Source organism: Sturnira hondurensis, unplaced genomic scaffold (genome assembly GCF_014824575.4).
Source record: "Sturnira hondurensis isolate 20B ecotype Veracruz unplaced genomic scaffold, ASM1482457v3 Scaffold0007036, whole genome shotgun sequence".
Lineage (NCBI taxonomy): Eukaryota > Metazoa > Chordata > Mammalia > Chiroptera > Phyllostomidae > Sturnira > Sturnira hondurensis.
The window spans coordinates 1863043-1879226 of NW_028079667.1; the positions used below are offsets into that span (position 1 = coordinate 1863043).

Here is a 16184-nt window from a genome sequence, read left to right on the forward strand (position 1 = left end):
TTATTTTTGTGTATGGTGTAAGTTGGTGCTCGAGTTTCATTTTTTTTGCATGTAGCTGTCCAGTTCTCCCAACACCATTTGTTGAAGAGGCTATCTTTACTCCATTTTATGTTACTTTGTCGAATATTAATTGACTGTAGAGATTTGGATTTACTTCTGGGCTCTCTGTTCTATTCCATTGGTCTATGCCAGAGCACAGTGTTTTATCATCCGGGGTCTCGGGTCAACCCCCCATACAGGAAACAGCTCCACCAGTGCTAGATGAGTCGTACCCTCTCTGATCTTATTTAAATAAGGCTCTCGGTTCCTGGTAGGCAAAGTACCAGAAGAGACAGTTACTATACTCTTATCAAATGAAGAAGAATTACGCCTTTTACTCAAGGGTTGCCCAGCCTTTTCTAGCAGGCAACTTCGTCAGAACATTTTCACGAGGGATTTTCTAGAGCAAGAGCTGATGGACGCGGTGGGCAATATCACCCATGTCCCTGGAGCAGAGGGAATGGTGGGTTCACAAGCCAGTGTTTTCCCAGCCTCCCCTCATGAAAGTGGGAGGCGCGAAACCAAAATGCAACACAGAGAACGTGATTATGTGTGATGCCAAGAAAATACTGTCCCAGGACACAAAGGTCCTGTTCAAGCTGAGGATGGAATGTGGAATAACAAGAATTGGATATGCTACATGACCTTCGATCAATTTTTCATAAACATCACTTCTTTCAATTAGTCTTTTGGAAAGAGGCAGCAGACATTTGAAATTAACCTCTGGTAAGGGTGTAGAGAAGAATTGTTTTGCTTGTTTGAAGTTTATCCAATACTTAAAAACCCAAATGAGTATGAGGTAAAGGTAATGCTCAACATTGTGATAATTAAGCAGATGACCCAAGGTGTATGATCCAGATAAACTTCCATCTCTCTTGTATGTCTTGGAGGTTCAATAGGCAAAGCTAGAATTTTTATAAGTATTTTTTTAAAGATTTTATTTATTTATTTATCTTTAGAGGGGAAGGAGAGAAACATCAATGTATGGTTGCCTTTCGTGCGTCCCCTGCTGGGAGTTGGCCTGCAGGGAACCAGCCTGCAACCCAGGCATGTGCCCTGACTGGGAATCGAACCTCGATTCTCTGGTTCGCAGGCCCGCGCTCAATCCACTGAGCTACACCAGCCAGGGCTTGGCAAAGCTAGAATTTTTAATGTCTCGAGTTTACTGAATACTCAGTTATAGGCTGAAGAGGTTCCTGTGCATTTAGACTTTTAGGCTATGGGTTATTTTCCCCCACTTCTAGAAACCTACCTCTGGCAGTTACTTTAAGTTCTGGAAGGCCTGTTTGGTTTCAGGGACTATCCTTGCCCTCTGGTATCCAGATATTTTTGTCCAGAGATCTTTCCTTTTTGTGATCCCGAGGAAATTCCTAAAGCAGAGCTGGCGATTACTTCAATCCTGGCAAAAGTTGCAGGCGAGATCTAGCTCCACCCAGGCGGACCCTACATGCCAGTAGAGTCTGGGAATGAGGAAGGGGTGGGGGTGGTATCTGCAGAGTCCGCAGGGTTAGAACTAGAATGGAAAATTGGCACCTTTGGTCTCAGCTCCTTAGCTTTGATACAACTGTTGAATACATCACTTAGCCAGTTTCTTTTTTGGAAAGTAAGCTCCTTATTCCTGCAGGAGTTCATATACCAAACAGATTAGCAACTCAACAAGATTCTGTTTTATTTTTATGTGAAATCATCCTTCAGAAATATAACTCCAATAGCTGCTAGGAGAAACTGCTTAGACGTCCATGTGAAGACAAGTATGTATTCAAAATAAAGACAGTAACTTTTTAAGATCCCCTTCAAAGGACTCATGTGACCCGCCAAGTTTGAAGACAAAATAATGAGGTCCAGGTTCCAGAGCTGACGTCCCTCCATAGAGAAGAGGCATCTGAGGGAGGTGTGGACTTTAGAGGGTCCACAGGACAGGACTCGCAGTTAACACCCTAACTTGTAAGCCTTATAAAAAGGGGAGGGGAGGGGGACAGGACCATCTCTCTCATTCCAGCTGGCAGTGTAGATGAGTAGTGCACACCATTAAGTCCAAGGTGAACGGCTGGGGCAGATCAGCTGGGACCAAGTTCAATGCTTTGACCAGGAGATGGCAGTGTTGTCTAAAGACATAGCAGAGTTTATTGAGCCCTGAGGCAACTGGGCTAGGTAAGGCCACAACTGGGCTTTCTGGGAAGAAACCATCAGCAGTGACAGCCTCAATTAGTCTGAGAAGGACAACCGACTGACATCTACAACTGTGGGTAAACATACTTTGTGGGAAGAGAGTGGCCAGGCTAAGCTAAGTGACCCTGTTAGAGGCTAACTAGCAGAAAGAGGACCCCAGGAAAAGGATGAGACCCTGGAAGGCTAACACAGAGTGAAGACAAACCAGAGAAGAGGACCAACAGGTATGGTCTCAGGTAAGAACCAAAACCAGGGAGGCCAGAGCAAAGACTGGTTCTGTGAGTACGTAAATTATGAGGACCGAATTTCGAAGCACTGGTGCTTATGGTTTTGTTGATCTTCCCTCCCTCACTAAACAAACAGATTATGCTCCAAACATATGCTGGCAACAGGTGAGCAAAACACAAATGGTCCCTGTTGTCTTGGATCTGTGTTTCCTGGGCAAGACACCTGCTCTCTTTTAGCTGCCTTGGGAAGGATGTTTTCGACAGTGGTACAGCAATCCCACCTGCATATCTTGCCAAAAGCACAGTGGCCCCTGGCTATATGTATTGATCTGGGTTCTACTCTAATGGAAATGATATTTGTGTGTTGGGGGGGGTGGTTAGTGGCAGAGGGGCTTTTGTGAGATAAGAGATACTACATGCCACAGAAAGAAAATAACCTAAGTCAGTATTACCATAGCAACTTTGGTTCTAAGATATAAACCCAGTGACCTTTAATAATTTGCTTATAAGATAAAATATTCAAGGAAAAAGCTTACTCAGTAGTGGTTTATACTTAAAAAACAGTGGTTTTAAGTATGTATCAAATATACTCTTACTTATTAGACACACATACTTAATGGCCTTAGGTTCCAATTACTTTGTTCCATGGTTATCAAATATTATGCTAAAACTTATTAAAATAGTGGCTTATACTCATTTAAAAGTTTTTGTGTAATTCTACTTGGTAATCAGTGACTTACAGGGCTACATTCTATCATTGGCAACCTCATCTGGAGCACATGAATGAATAACTTGCCGAGGGCACCTCAGTTCTGAGAGCTGGACCAGTTCTGGATCCTAGGACTCCTGATTTAGTCCATACACCATGATACAACCTAGTTTACCTGAGCAGAAATTGTGTCTATGTACTCTTCCAGGCCCCATTGGTTTACGCATTAAGCTATAGAAACTTTGAGCATCAGCAAAACCTTGGAAGCACTCTGCTGTGGGAAAGCACCTGGTGGTAATCAGGGAACCATACAGAACCTTGCTCAGGGGACTGGGACTCAAGAAACTGGTGCTCTGTCTCCTCCTACAAGCTTGTGATTCCGCATCAGGAATCCCTCCAGCCACTTAACTATAGAACATGAATTGTTCTTGAAATCTATCCAAAATACTGCAATGCCCATTGTGGGCTTTGTTTTATACAAGCTTCGTGGTGCAAGACCCATGTTGACTTCCTTAGATATTTGTGTTTCAGAGCCAGAAGGATGATGGACACATAGAAACTGCCCCCCGCCCCCACCCTGGGGAAAGGAGCCATCACTGGGCAGGGAGCCAGAACAGGGAACAAAATAATCAGCCCCCAAGGCCACAATGAACTTTTCAGTGGTTATGGACTTAGTGACTTGAGGGGTTTTTGAGGGGAGCACCCTGGTGGTTTTCTTGCAAAGCCCTGTAGTGGGACCAGATCTGGGCAAAACATGCCATTAGGGGTCTCTAATTTAGTGTTTTCCCTTCATAATACCCTGTTCTCAGGTCTCCCCTAACTTGCCAACCTGTTGAACTCCCTCTGATTCCTTAACTCATTGGAGCAGCTCACATCCAGATCACTGTTGCTCCTCTGGTGTGCACCAGGTTTTGTTGAAAGAGAATGGCTTTAATCAAAGGAACGACTTGTTTGAAATACAGCTTATAGTTTAGGTGAAATGGACCAAAGCAGTTTCCAGAAGCTCATGGTACCTCCCCTCAGCCCCTTACGACTTCATTTACCCCTGCAGGGGATTATTAGTCTCCTTGCTGCTGGCAGTGTGCTCACTCTGCACCTTTTCTGGTGGACTTGGTTTTTGCCAATCCAGTCCCTTTTCTATGTGCAGCCTGGAAGAGTGAGGAGATGTTCCTGAGGGCAAGTCTGAGAAGCATACAGACCCGGAACAAAGGTGAAAAACTGGAGTTCAGTACTGCACCTTGCACTGGCTCTTCCTCCTCTCCTGTCTCACTCTTCTTTTTCATCCCTGTTTCCTGGGTGTAGAGAGTTTGTTAGGAGGCCATCTTAAGTCCTTATCTCAGGCTCTGCCCTTAGAGAAAAACAAACTAAGATGTAGGCCCTAGAATTAAGATACTAATTGCTAAAAAAAACCTCCTATAATTTAAAAAAGTGAATAAGGGAACAATAATATATCATACACTTTAAAACCGCAGGAAGTTACCATTTGGGGATGAAAGAAGAGACCTGAGGTGACTGCTGGGAACTTCTATTTGGTGGTTTAAGTTTCCTCCATTAGTGAAGAAATAGGAAAACTGGTCTCTAAGCTGCATACTTTCTGTTGTTCCAGCCTTGCCATTCCTTGGCTGGTGTTTTTTTTCCCTGAACTTTCTTTTCAGTCTTGTCGGAGCCAGCAAATCCTGTGCTGCCTGCCTTTGCTGCCCTCTACAATGCTGTTGTCTTATTGTTTGAAGGGGTAGCTTATGCCTCAATGGTAGGAGAGATCCGAGCTTCTCTGCTGATTCTGAGTGAGAGGCCAAGGGCGACTGCCTTGAAAAACTAGCACCCTGTGCAGAGGGTTCCAGTACGAGATGGTGACATATGAGGGACATATGTCATACATGTGACATATCCTGAATTCACCTCTTCCCATGGGCACACTGAATCTACAGTTACACACGGAACAGTTCCCTCCAAAGGGAACCCAGTAACCAGCTGAGGGACTCTTCTTATACACTGAGTGAATGAGAAAACACCCACATCAAATTAGGTGGGTCAGTGTGACACGCTCTTGTCATAAACCCTACACCTGGCACAGTGCCGTACAATTGAAAGGGAACTCCCAACTTCTAACTTCTCCCTGGGGTGTGAAGGGTTTGGAGCCCATATTTAATACCCCAACTTTTAAAACTTCCATCTGAGGGATGGGCCCCCAAAACACCCAGCTCTAAATGCCAATAGAGCTCGCATCCATCCATGAGACTCACCGGACCATAACAAATAGTTCTTAACAGGCTTCTAACAACTCCCTATGGCTGTCCCCCCAGGGCTCTGCAGAGAGGGAACAGTCAAAAATGCCCAACTCACAGCCTTTCACTGAAAGAAGTTTATTTGCATATCTTAAAAACTGAAGCCCGTGGGTCAGGCTTCTAATTTAGCACATATCTAGGGGCAACTGCTTTCCCCACTGAGAGCAGAGGGGCCATCTGGAGCCATATTTACATTCTCCCTCTGCCCTGATACAGGGCATTAGTGTCTCCCCGAAAGGAGCTTGTGCACACATCTGGAGCCTTGGTTTTGTGGCTGCTGGCCTGAGGGTGCACCCCTTGATTGCTTGCCTCTGGTGGCTTCTGTTCTGCATTCTCATAGGACTATAGCAAACAAAGAACCAGTTGTTAACCAGCTATTCCCCTGGAGCTCAGTGAAGAGGGAACAGAAACAGCAACTTGCAGTCTTTCTCTGAAAAAGGTCTACTTGATACACGAAGTGCGTCTGGCATCTAGCCTTTGACTGCGATTCTTCCCTTTAGGACATCGATACATTTGGAACATTCTCAACTAGTGTGAGTTGATAAGACAAAGAAGCAAGCTTGGACAATTACAAAAGTTTGAGAGGCAACCAAGAACTAGGGCCAGTAAGATTCATCCCCATGGGAAGCCACTTGTTCAAGACTGGGTTGAGTGGTTGTTTTATCTACTGTGCATAAACAAACACAGACTCAAGGAAAATGAAGGAATAAAGGAACATGTTCCAAACAACAACCACCACCACCAAGATAAAACTCCAGAAGCAGACCATAATATGTTATTTACCTGATAAAGTGATAAGTGATTTACCTAGTAAAAAGTTCAAAGTAGTGGTTATAAAGATGCCCACCAAGGTTGGGAGAACAATTGGGGAACAAAGTGAAAATTTCAACAGAGAGAGAGAGAGAAAATATTTACAAAGTACCAGACAGAAACCACAGAACTGAAGAATATAATAATGAAACTGAAAAAAAACCAATAGAAGAATTCAAGAGCAGATTATACGAAGCAGAAGAAAGGATGAGCAAACTCAAAGACAGGGCAGAGAAATCTATTCAATCAGCAACAGCAAAATAAAAATAAATAAATAAATTTAAAAAGTGAGAAAGAGTATAGATAGCATTAGGGATTTATGAGATAATGTTCAGCTGACCAAAATTCACATTATAGGATTGTTTCACAAAGAGAAAAGAGAGAGAAAGGGGCAGAAAACTTATTTGGAGAAATAATGGCTGAATTATTTTGTACCACAGGAAGGAAACAAACATCCAAATCCAGGAATCCCAGAGAGTTCCAAATAACACAAACAGAAAGAGACCCACACCAAGAAACATTACAATTAAAATGACAAAAGTTAAGATAAGGAGAGAATCTTAAAAGCAACAAGAGAAAAACAACTTTTTACATACAAGGGAACCCCACAAAACTAAGCAAAATTTTCAGCAGAAACTTGGAGGTTGGAAGGGAGTGTGGTATGATATATTCAAAATTCTGAAAGAAATAAACTGCCAACCAAAAAAACACGTTCCAGGTTAGCAAAAGCTGAAAGAATTCATCACCACTAAAACAGCCTTAAAAGCTGTATGCAAGGGACTTGTTTGAGTTAAACTGAAAGGGCACTAATTAGTAACAGGAAAACATAGCAAAGTATGAACCTCACTGGTAAAGGTTGAATTCAGAATACTCTAATGTAGTAATAATGGTAGGGGGTAAATCATTTATAAACCTAGTATAAAAATTAAAAAAAAATTAGTAAAAATAATTATAATGATAATGATTTGTTAATGGAAGCATAAGAACAATGTGTAAATTGTGTTACTGAAAACATAAAACACAGAGGAGGAGGAGAGTAAAAATACAGAGTTAGTATGCATTTGAGATTAACTGCATAAGCTTAAAATAGAGTGTTATATACATATGTGATGTTTTATATAATCCTAATGTTAATCATAAGTAAAAACCTTATAGCAGACACACAAAATACAAAGAAAACAAATCTAAGCATACCACTACAGAAAAATCATCAAATTATTAATTAAAGGAAGAGACAAAGAGCAGAAAGGAACACAAGCCTTACAAGTAGCCAGAAAACAATGAACAAAGTGCCCATAGTTTACTCCATGGCTATTAATAATTGCTTTAAATGTAAATGGAGTAAATTCTCCAATCAAAAGCCTCAGGACAGCTGAATGGGTATAAAAACAAGACCCAACCATGAGACTATAAGAGACTTGCTTCAGATGGAAGAACTGAAAGTGAAGGAATGAACAAAGATATGCTCAGGAAATAGAACCAAAGAAATGGGGGTTGCTATACTTATATCACAGAAAATAGACTTTATGACAAATAGACTATAATAGAAGAGAAATTATTATTATTTTTATTGCTTTAACTTTTTAATTTGTACCAAGCTTAATGTTTTCAAAGAATACATAATGTTATAGGAAAAGAGCTCAATATGTATACCATTATGTGAAAAAAAAGGAAAATATAAAAATGACTTTACAGAATGCTCTTAAAATTGCTAATATATATATATTATAGTAAATTTTCATTTTATTGTCACATCTGTCATTTTTTAATATTTTATTTTATTTTCATTGTTGTTCAAGTACAGTTAAAAGGCAAATTATTTTAATTAAAAGCCTAAATTCCTTATGTCCTGAGGACCTCTAGAGACATCTTGATTAGGCCTTGAAAAGGTAATTACCATGTTTAGCCATTTCTGTAAGCCTAGTAAACTGGGGTCTGAACTTTCTTTTCCTTAAGATCCTGCCTCATATAGCTCCTCATATTGAAGAGAAGCCTTGTAGCTTCTCTTCTACAGGGCCTCTTTCAGTCACTTTTAACTGGAGTAGTACTAATTGCTCACTTAAAAAAAACAGGCTTTTTTTCTGACAGCAGTGCCAAACTTTCAGCATATTATTCTTGACTTAAGTTGCCCACATTCCCATTGGAAGGAAGGATGACACTGTGTGGTTGAGTCTACAAGGAACCCACAGGAAGAGAGGAGGGACTGCCTTCCAGCCGTCTCACCCAGAACCGGGTGACGATGAGGGGACCACTGTTCAGAGCCTTAATATCCTCATCTGAAAAATGAAAATACTGCCCAGAGCTTTCTGTGAGCCAGAGAAAAATGTGAACATATGGTATACATTGGAGAAGAGAGATTGGACACGATGGTTAGTGGGACAGATGTGGTCTACAGATGGGCTGGGTTTGGCCCGCAACAGATTTTTTAAATCAGAAATTTTAACAGAAACTCTGGCTTTCTGCCTTCTTTTGAAAAACCCCACATGGCAACATTCTGATGTCAGGGAATAGCAGCTGTCCTTTACACAGGGAATGGTTTTCTCTAGTCCCAAACCAGGCAAGGACACTACTGAGAAAGAAAAAGTACAGGCCAATATCCCTGATGACCACAGATGCAAAAATCATCAAGAAATGTTAGCAAACTGAATTCAATAGTACATTTAAAGGCTCATACACCATGATCCAGAGGGATTTATTCCAGGGATGGAAGGATGGTTCAACACTCACAAATCAGTCAATGTAATACACTGTGACTTTAACACAATGAAAAATCACTTGCCAAAATTTAATATTCATTCATTACAAAAACTCTCAACTTGTTATAGAGAAAATATATCTGAACATGATATAGATTATATATGACAAGCCCTCAGCTAACATCATACTTAAATGGAAAATCTTGTATTTAAGACATGAGAGTCTTGCTTCTGGTACCATTTTACAGAGAGGCCATGCAAAACAGGATTCTAATACAAAGAAGGAGGCACCACCCTGATGGTCCACCATGTCTCTGCCGTGGGCAGACACTCCCTGTGTCAGTTCAGGTTCCCCAAGTGTCAGAACCAGGATGAATTAGACATGGAAGATACGGAGCGGTGCCCATGAAGTGTAAAGGAGAAAGGAATAGGCAGAGAGAGAGAGAGAGAGAGAGAGAGGCTTCAGCCATTATGAAGGTCTGACACCTGTGAAAGGAGGGACGTGGAAGCAGGATGGGCAGTCACACTGTCACGAAGGCTTGACAGAGCCTGGCTGGTCGGGCGGGGAGATCTGGAACAAGGATTGCCTTTTAGCATCATCCTGCATGGCACAAAAATGGCCACATATTTGTACCTTCATCTCAGTCACCACATGTGAGATGCTCAAGAAGGGCATGACCTCAGGTGAGACAACTCTGGAAGAAGGTAGATCCTGAAGGAGGTGACATTTGGAGCTGCTGGTCACACTCTGGATCAGGGTGGTACATTGCATTGCCTACCAGGGGAAGAAAGCCAATGCAGTTGAGCAGGACAGCACTATGGGCAACTAAGGTTGAGTTCCTCTGGGGACTCTCTGAGCACACACTGACAGTATGTCTCAGGATTGTTCTACCAAGGATGCAGCTTTTCTCTATGGATGTTCACCTGTCATCGATTCAGGGATGACTCCTAGGGGCATTCAATCCCTGGGACTTTGAGGCAAGCACCTTTAATACCAGAGGAAACCCTCAGGCAGAAAAGCTCAGATAGATGCTTGAGGTGGAAGACTGTCCACTGCAGCTGCAGACCAGCTTGGGGGTGACCAGGGGCACACAGAGTGAGATCAACAGTAACTGCCACGCTCCTGAGTATGCCATCTGTGCTAAGGTAAAGTTAAGTAGCAATTCTAAGTTTCTGTTGCATTTTTGGGTTGTCATCAATGGGTATATTAGTCTGTGATTGGTCTAAATCTAGCAAATGTGAGCTCCAATATTCATTCTAGTAGCAAAGAACAGGGTGTGAATGATAAATGATAGGGCTGTGAGTGATGTGAGACATTAATTCCTCTGGGGGCAGGAGTGTGTGCAGTTGACGGTGCATTTAGAACAACCTTTGACTTTCCATAGGGATATATAGTTGCCCTGGCAGGTTGCCTCAGTTGGTTGGAGTGTCATCCCACTCACCACAATGTTGCAGGTTCAATCCCTGGTTATGGTACATACCTAGGTTGCAGGTTTGATCCCTGGTCAGGGTGCATACAGAAGAAACTGATTGATGATTCTTTCTTACATTAGTGTTTCTCTTTCTCTTTGTCTCTCTTTCAAAATCAATAAACATATCCTTGGTTAAGGATTAAAAAATAGGGACACAGAGTCTACTTTGTAAGAACAAATATTTGGCTTGGGGAGGTGTTTGAGCCTCTTCCTAGTCATCCAGCAGTTCAGTGTTAACCTTCTGCACCAAACAGTGGACAGATCTTGAAAGGCCCTGTACATGAAGTGCCCCAGCTCCCTAGGGGATGTCCTGTTCGAGCCCATCCCTCTCCCAACATCCTCACACCTGTGTGACTTACAGAAAGTTAGACATATGAATGCCTAGATACAAATTCCTAGGGGCTGAGTGTCTTGTATGGTCCACCACTTGTAAGTATAAACACCTAGAGTTTCTACTCTAGTTGAATGTGTCTTTAGTGATGCAAAGGCATCACTAAAGGCATCTACAACTGATGCAGAGGCCAGTCCCCCCACCAATACAGTTAAACAAAAACTTCCTCTCTTGGACGAAATCAGGACATTGTGGAAAGCGAGTGTTAAGGAGCTCGCTGGGGAGGCAGCTGCTTGAAGTACTTCTGTGTTTTGTCTAGAAAGCAATGGTGTCTGGATCGTTCTCCCACGTCCCTCTGCCCTGCGGGATTGATGACGCACAAGCCACCTGTTCTCCCCTCTGAGAGCCTGTGCTGTCCAGGAAGCTGGCTGGTCCTCTGCCTGCATAGGAGAGTGTGGCTCAATTTGGAATTACTCTTCTCTTTTTAGAATACGCACTGCCAGTTGTCTGTGTCCTGGAACTGGGCTAAGAGTCAAGATTCTTACAACTTGCAACAGACTATTTTTGTCCTTAAGAAACTAATTATATAATAAAGTGAACCTGGAGAAGGCAACAGTGCCTTATCATTATACCTAGAAAATGAGCATGACAGAACCAAAAATGTTAATACATGTATTCCTAGCCTATTTAACCCCTCAACTTATGAGGAAAATTCTTCCAGAGTCTCCTGACCTCTTACACCCTACCCCACCTCAACCTGTTCAGAAGTATTTGGATCCTGGACCTCATTAGGCAAAGAGGTTCAAGAAAAAAAGAAGGGATATTTATTCTGAAATTCGAAGCACGCCCCATCCCATCCTTTCCATTTCAGTAAACAGCACAGTCACCTTCCCTTGGCCCTCATAACCAACCCTTCAGCCAGTCCTGTAGAGTTCAAGTCTAAAATATCTGCTATCAGCTCAGCCCTCCTCTTCACTGCCGCCTGTCTCACCTGAACACCCTCATCTCTCCACAACGGGCCTGCCTGCAGCCGTTATTGTTCCTTTCAGACAGCTCTCTTCAAAGCAGCCAGAAGAATCATTTTTTAGAGACTTAAATTTACTAAACTATTATTTATGCTATCCCTCTACTCAAAACATGTCTTGACTTCTCCTAGCCCTTAGAACTAAACATAAGTTTTTTAGGTATTGCAGGCCGGAACACAGCCCAGCTCCTGCCTGCCTCTCCACTTCCCCTCATTCCATCTCCCCTCCCTCACCAAATCCCAGACTAAGACACTTTGTCTTAGGTCGGGTTCTCCTGAAAGCAGACCCTGAGATTAGGATTGATATCCTCTAGTTCATTTTGAAGGAGATCCCAGAAAGCGAAGAAAGGGGAGATGGCATAGGAAAGGGAGTGAGGCCAAAAGAGGGCGCTTTAACAAGTGGGCTGCTCTTGTGGGCAAGTGGAACTCATGCTACTGGAGACCCTCAAAAAACTGTGTGGAATAACTTTGCAGTGTCTATTAAGGGGCAAGGAAACCGGGGTATTTATCCATCCACTCCCATTCTTCACTGGCGGACAACTACTGGGTAGGTTGACTCCCTGGTACTTTTAGCCTTCACCTTATTACAGCTAACTTTGCTCCCATGGCAACAGAATGAAGGGCCATAACCTGGATTTACTGCAGAGTCTTTTCTTGCTCTGATTGCTTTTATGCAACAGCTTTCTTTGCCACTAGGGGTCAGAGTACTGTTCCCTGGTGTGGCTTCTTGGGAATCCGAAGAGGCCTACTAAGGGCTAAGCATCTTCTGTGGTGGTTGGAGAAGGTATTTCAGTGCGTCTCAGACCACTGGACCCTAAAAATGTCACCAATGTGGTAGGCACTTGATCCCTTATAGAGCTTCTCGCTCACCATCTGGTGTGCTTGTGTCTCAGGCTATTCCGAGTATTTACCAATTCCTGTTCTTCAAGACTAATTAACATGATGTTATTAGTTTAGTGGGGCAGTATGATGTTTTATGTCAGGGGTGTCAAACTCATTTTCACCGGGGATGACATCAGCCTTGTGGTTGCCTTCAAAGGGCCGAATATAATTTTAGGACTGCATAAACGTAACTACGCCTTAACAGGGAAGCGAGAGCTCAGCGTTGCCACCGGGTAAAAACAAAATTCTAGGCTGGATAAAACAAAGTGGAGGGCTGGATTCGGCCCATGGGCCTTGTGTTTGCCACCTGTGTTTTATGGAATGTCCAGACAATCAAGACCCTTCAAATTGTATTGTGATAAGAAGCATGGGGAAAGACCACAAATGTGTAATTCTGTCCATTCCAAGTGAATTCAAACTTCCCTGATAGTTTTTCCTGCAAGAAATGAAAACGCATGCAACATCCCATGACCAATAGCCACACGCCAAGCGCCATACACCGACTAGAAGAGTGGATCTCTTCTAGCAAAGATACTACACGTGGCACAGTAGTTGGGTTAGGTGCACATAACCATCATTTATTAGCCCATACTAACATGCCCCCCTCTCTGAAACGTTCGCCCCCCTCGTCAATGCTCTGCCAAGATGGTCTGGCATCCCTACCTCTATTTGGCCATCACTATTTCCAGGCTTCTACGAGCCATCCGAGCAGCGAATCAGGACTTATGGAGCTGGCCCTGAGTCCTCAGAGAGTGTTCCCCACACATTCCCATCAACGAAATTTCCCTTATTCAGTTTTACCCTTCATTCCTTCTCCCTCTTCCCTGGAAGGTCCTTTTTCAGGCATTTTCCCCTCCATTCTTGCCAGTACATACTAACCAGGTTCTGAGACTGTTTTGGTGAATAACTTTTCCCCCTCCTAAAGCATGGGTGGTACTATCTTATGTAGGCTATACTGGCTCTTAATCCTCTTTGTGGGTCTAGAGGAGGTGGGACAAAGAGGGGAAGGGAGAGAGAAAGAGGAAGAGAAACATCTGTGTGAGAGAGAAACATTGATCTCACGCCCCCAGCCGGGGACCTGGCCTGCAACCCAGGTGTGTGCCCTGATGGGGAATAGAACCGACGACCTTTCAGTTTGTGGAATGATACCCAGCCCACTGAGCTGTACCAGTTAGGGCTGAATCTGTCATTTTCTTCCTTCACAGTATCAGTGATACTTAACCAACCCGTATCATGGTCCCTAAATCTATCATTGTCCTGATAGCTCTATAAATTGTATAAACCATGATGAGCTACAGCCCATCTATCCTACTCCCATAGCGGTGAGATTGGAAATCATAGGCAAATCCATCGGAGTCTGCTGTACTTTTTTCTTAATTTTGCAGATTTAGAAACTGAGATACAAAATGGCTAAAGTGATCCTCCATCTAGTTAATGGAAAAGCTTAGTCTAAAGTAAGCTCCCTGGTTCACCAGCTGGCTGTCTAGGTGTAAGAAAAACCTTCCATTTTGGTCAAATGTCATGTCTTTAATGTATATAGTGGTATTCTTTATTCTTTGGTCAGATCATGTCTTTAATGTATATAGTGGTATTCTTTATGCTTTTGTTGCTCTACTCACATCTCCCAGGTTCTCTGTATGTTTGCCAGTAACAGCTCACATCTGCTCCTTTCCCAGAAAACAAGCTCTGGGCAAATAGAAATCTGTAGAGTCTACAGTACACCCCCTCACTCCACCCATCTCCTCACCTGAGCCAGATTTTAGCCAATAACTAGCTCAGGGCATGAGAGGCAAGCCCCTTGCTTTGAGATACAATTAGTTTTATGGTGCAATTTATGCTTCAGAATTCCAGTGGGATCAGCATAACAGGGGACTTCAGGGAGATCACATTCTTGCTTAGCTTTTTCATGTGCTCTCCACATTTTGGGTCTGCTTCTAGGGAGCCCAATTTAAGACATGTGGTAAAGGAAGAGGACTCTGAGGGTGGACTTCTGAAGTTGGATTGCTCACTGGTTGTGTGGCAATGAGTATGCCAAGTAGTGGTAGTCCCTGGCATGCTGGGAACTATGTGATTGCTGAAACTAATTGAAATGAGGTACAGGTGGAAGAGGAAACTCGAGTTGGTTCAGCGCCTGGGTGTTTGAAAGGTATAGTGGAGAGAGCCACAAACATCCATTCTATAATCCTCATTGTTTCTAAGTGCCACTGACATGCTAAAGAGAGAAAATGACAGACTTAGATGCATTAGTCAATGGTTTAAAGCAAGGTACTGGTTGGACGGCCTCCCTCACAGCATTTTAAAAGGTTCATATATTCTGCAGCCGAAGGGAGGACAGATGAACAGGGTCAGAGCGAGGGTACCCAGGACACAAAATTTTAGGTGGTACTTACACACAGGGTTGTAGTAGTGCAAGGTCAGTACTTTCATGACCTTGAGGATGATTGCCTTCTTAAATTTCGTATTCTAGGTGCCTCAATTGCCTCACTGTATTCTTAGACCTACAGCTGAAGCACAGAGGTTAATTTTAATGGAGCCGACCTTCAGAGAAGGCTGGATTCCCAGCCTGGTCAAGAATCCTACACCAAAGTGCTGGCTCTAATAGGGAAGGAAGAAGACCTTGAGATTGAGAATGGGGCTATCTGGGGAGAGGTCCCTGAGAGACTCGAATCTTATAATCTGTCTGAACTCTCTGGGCTTGCAGAGGTAGTTCACATCCTTGTTGGAAGATAGAACTCACTCCCTTCCTTGAAGACTACACAGAAGGCTCGAATGAGATGCACGCCTGATTACATATTTGCCCTCCTCAGAAACTGCCTGCACCTAATCTCCTGCCCACCAGACCTATAACAAGGGTCAAACTTCAGCAGAAACCTCCTGAAAAAGTGTTAGGCCTGATGAGGTGGGCGAGAGATGTCAAAGGAGCGTAAGGGCCTGGCTGAGGTGCAGGCAGAGACCAGGGCAGCACATACGGGGGCGGATTCCAAGGTTGCAGAGTCCGCTGGAGGAGGAATACACACCGGGATGAGGGGTAGTTGGCCAAAATGAAGGCACTCACCCTTCACACAAGACTTAATGCCCTGGAAAGGACCTTGAGTGATAGAGCTGGGAATGCTTTGGGGAGCTCCGAAAAAGCGATGGACCACATTGGATGAGGTCAAGGTGCCAGAACTGCCTAGACAGACAGACTGTTGAGGAAGGGATCATGCTAAAATGGATCTACTGCATAAGACAACCATGCTCTACTCTGTAAGAGCTAATAATGTTCCTCAGCCGAGTGTCGAGGACACTGTTTAATGAGATAATAAATGCATCAGTAAGACGACACCAGCATTGATGACAAGCTACCCTCTATGACCTGGAACTGACAGGAAGCCCTGCTTTTATGGAACTAGGCTCCCTGGAGCAAGGGGCGTGATAGGATCTCAGAAGAGCAGAGGCCGCGTGGCCACACTTAATCTTCTGAACGAGGTGAGTGTAATGGTCATGATGCGCAAACTGGTTGGATGGTCACCAGGGAGGCCTGCCTGCAGTCGTCCACAG

The 16184-nt window shown here is 43.5% G+C and overlaps 1 long non-coding RNA gene across 1 annotated transcript; it reads left to right on the top strand.

Annotated features, from left to right (window-relative positions):
* The first annotated feature begins 2187 nt into the window (after positions 1-2187).
* LOC118990393 (uncharacterized) lies at positions 2188-16149 on the top strand. Its single transcript, XR_005067215.1, has 4 exons — positions 2188-2444; positions 4292-4354; positions 12459-12596; positions 15112-16149. It is a non-coding gene; the product is annotated as an uncharacterized LOC118990393 (long non-coding RNA).
* The last annotated feature ends 35 nt before the right edge of the window (positions 16150-16184 follow it).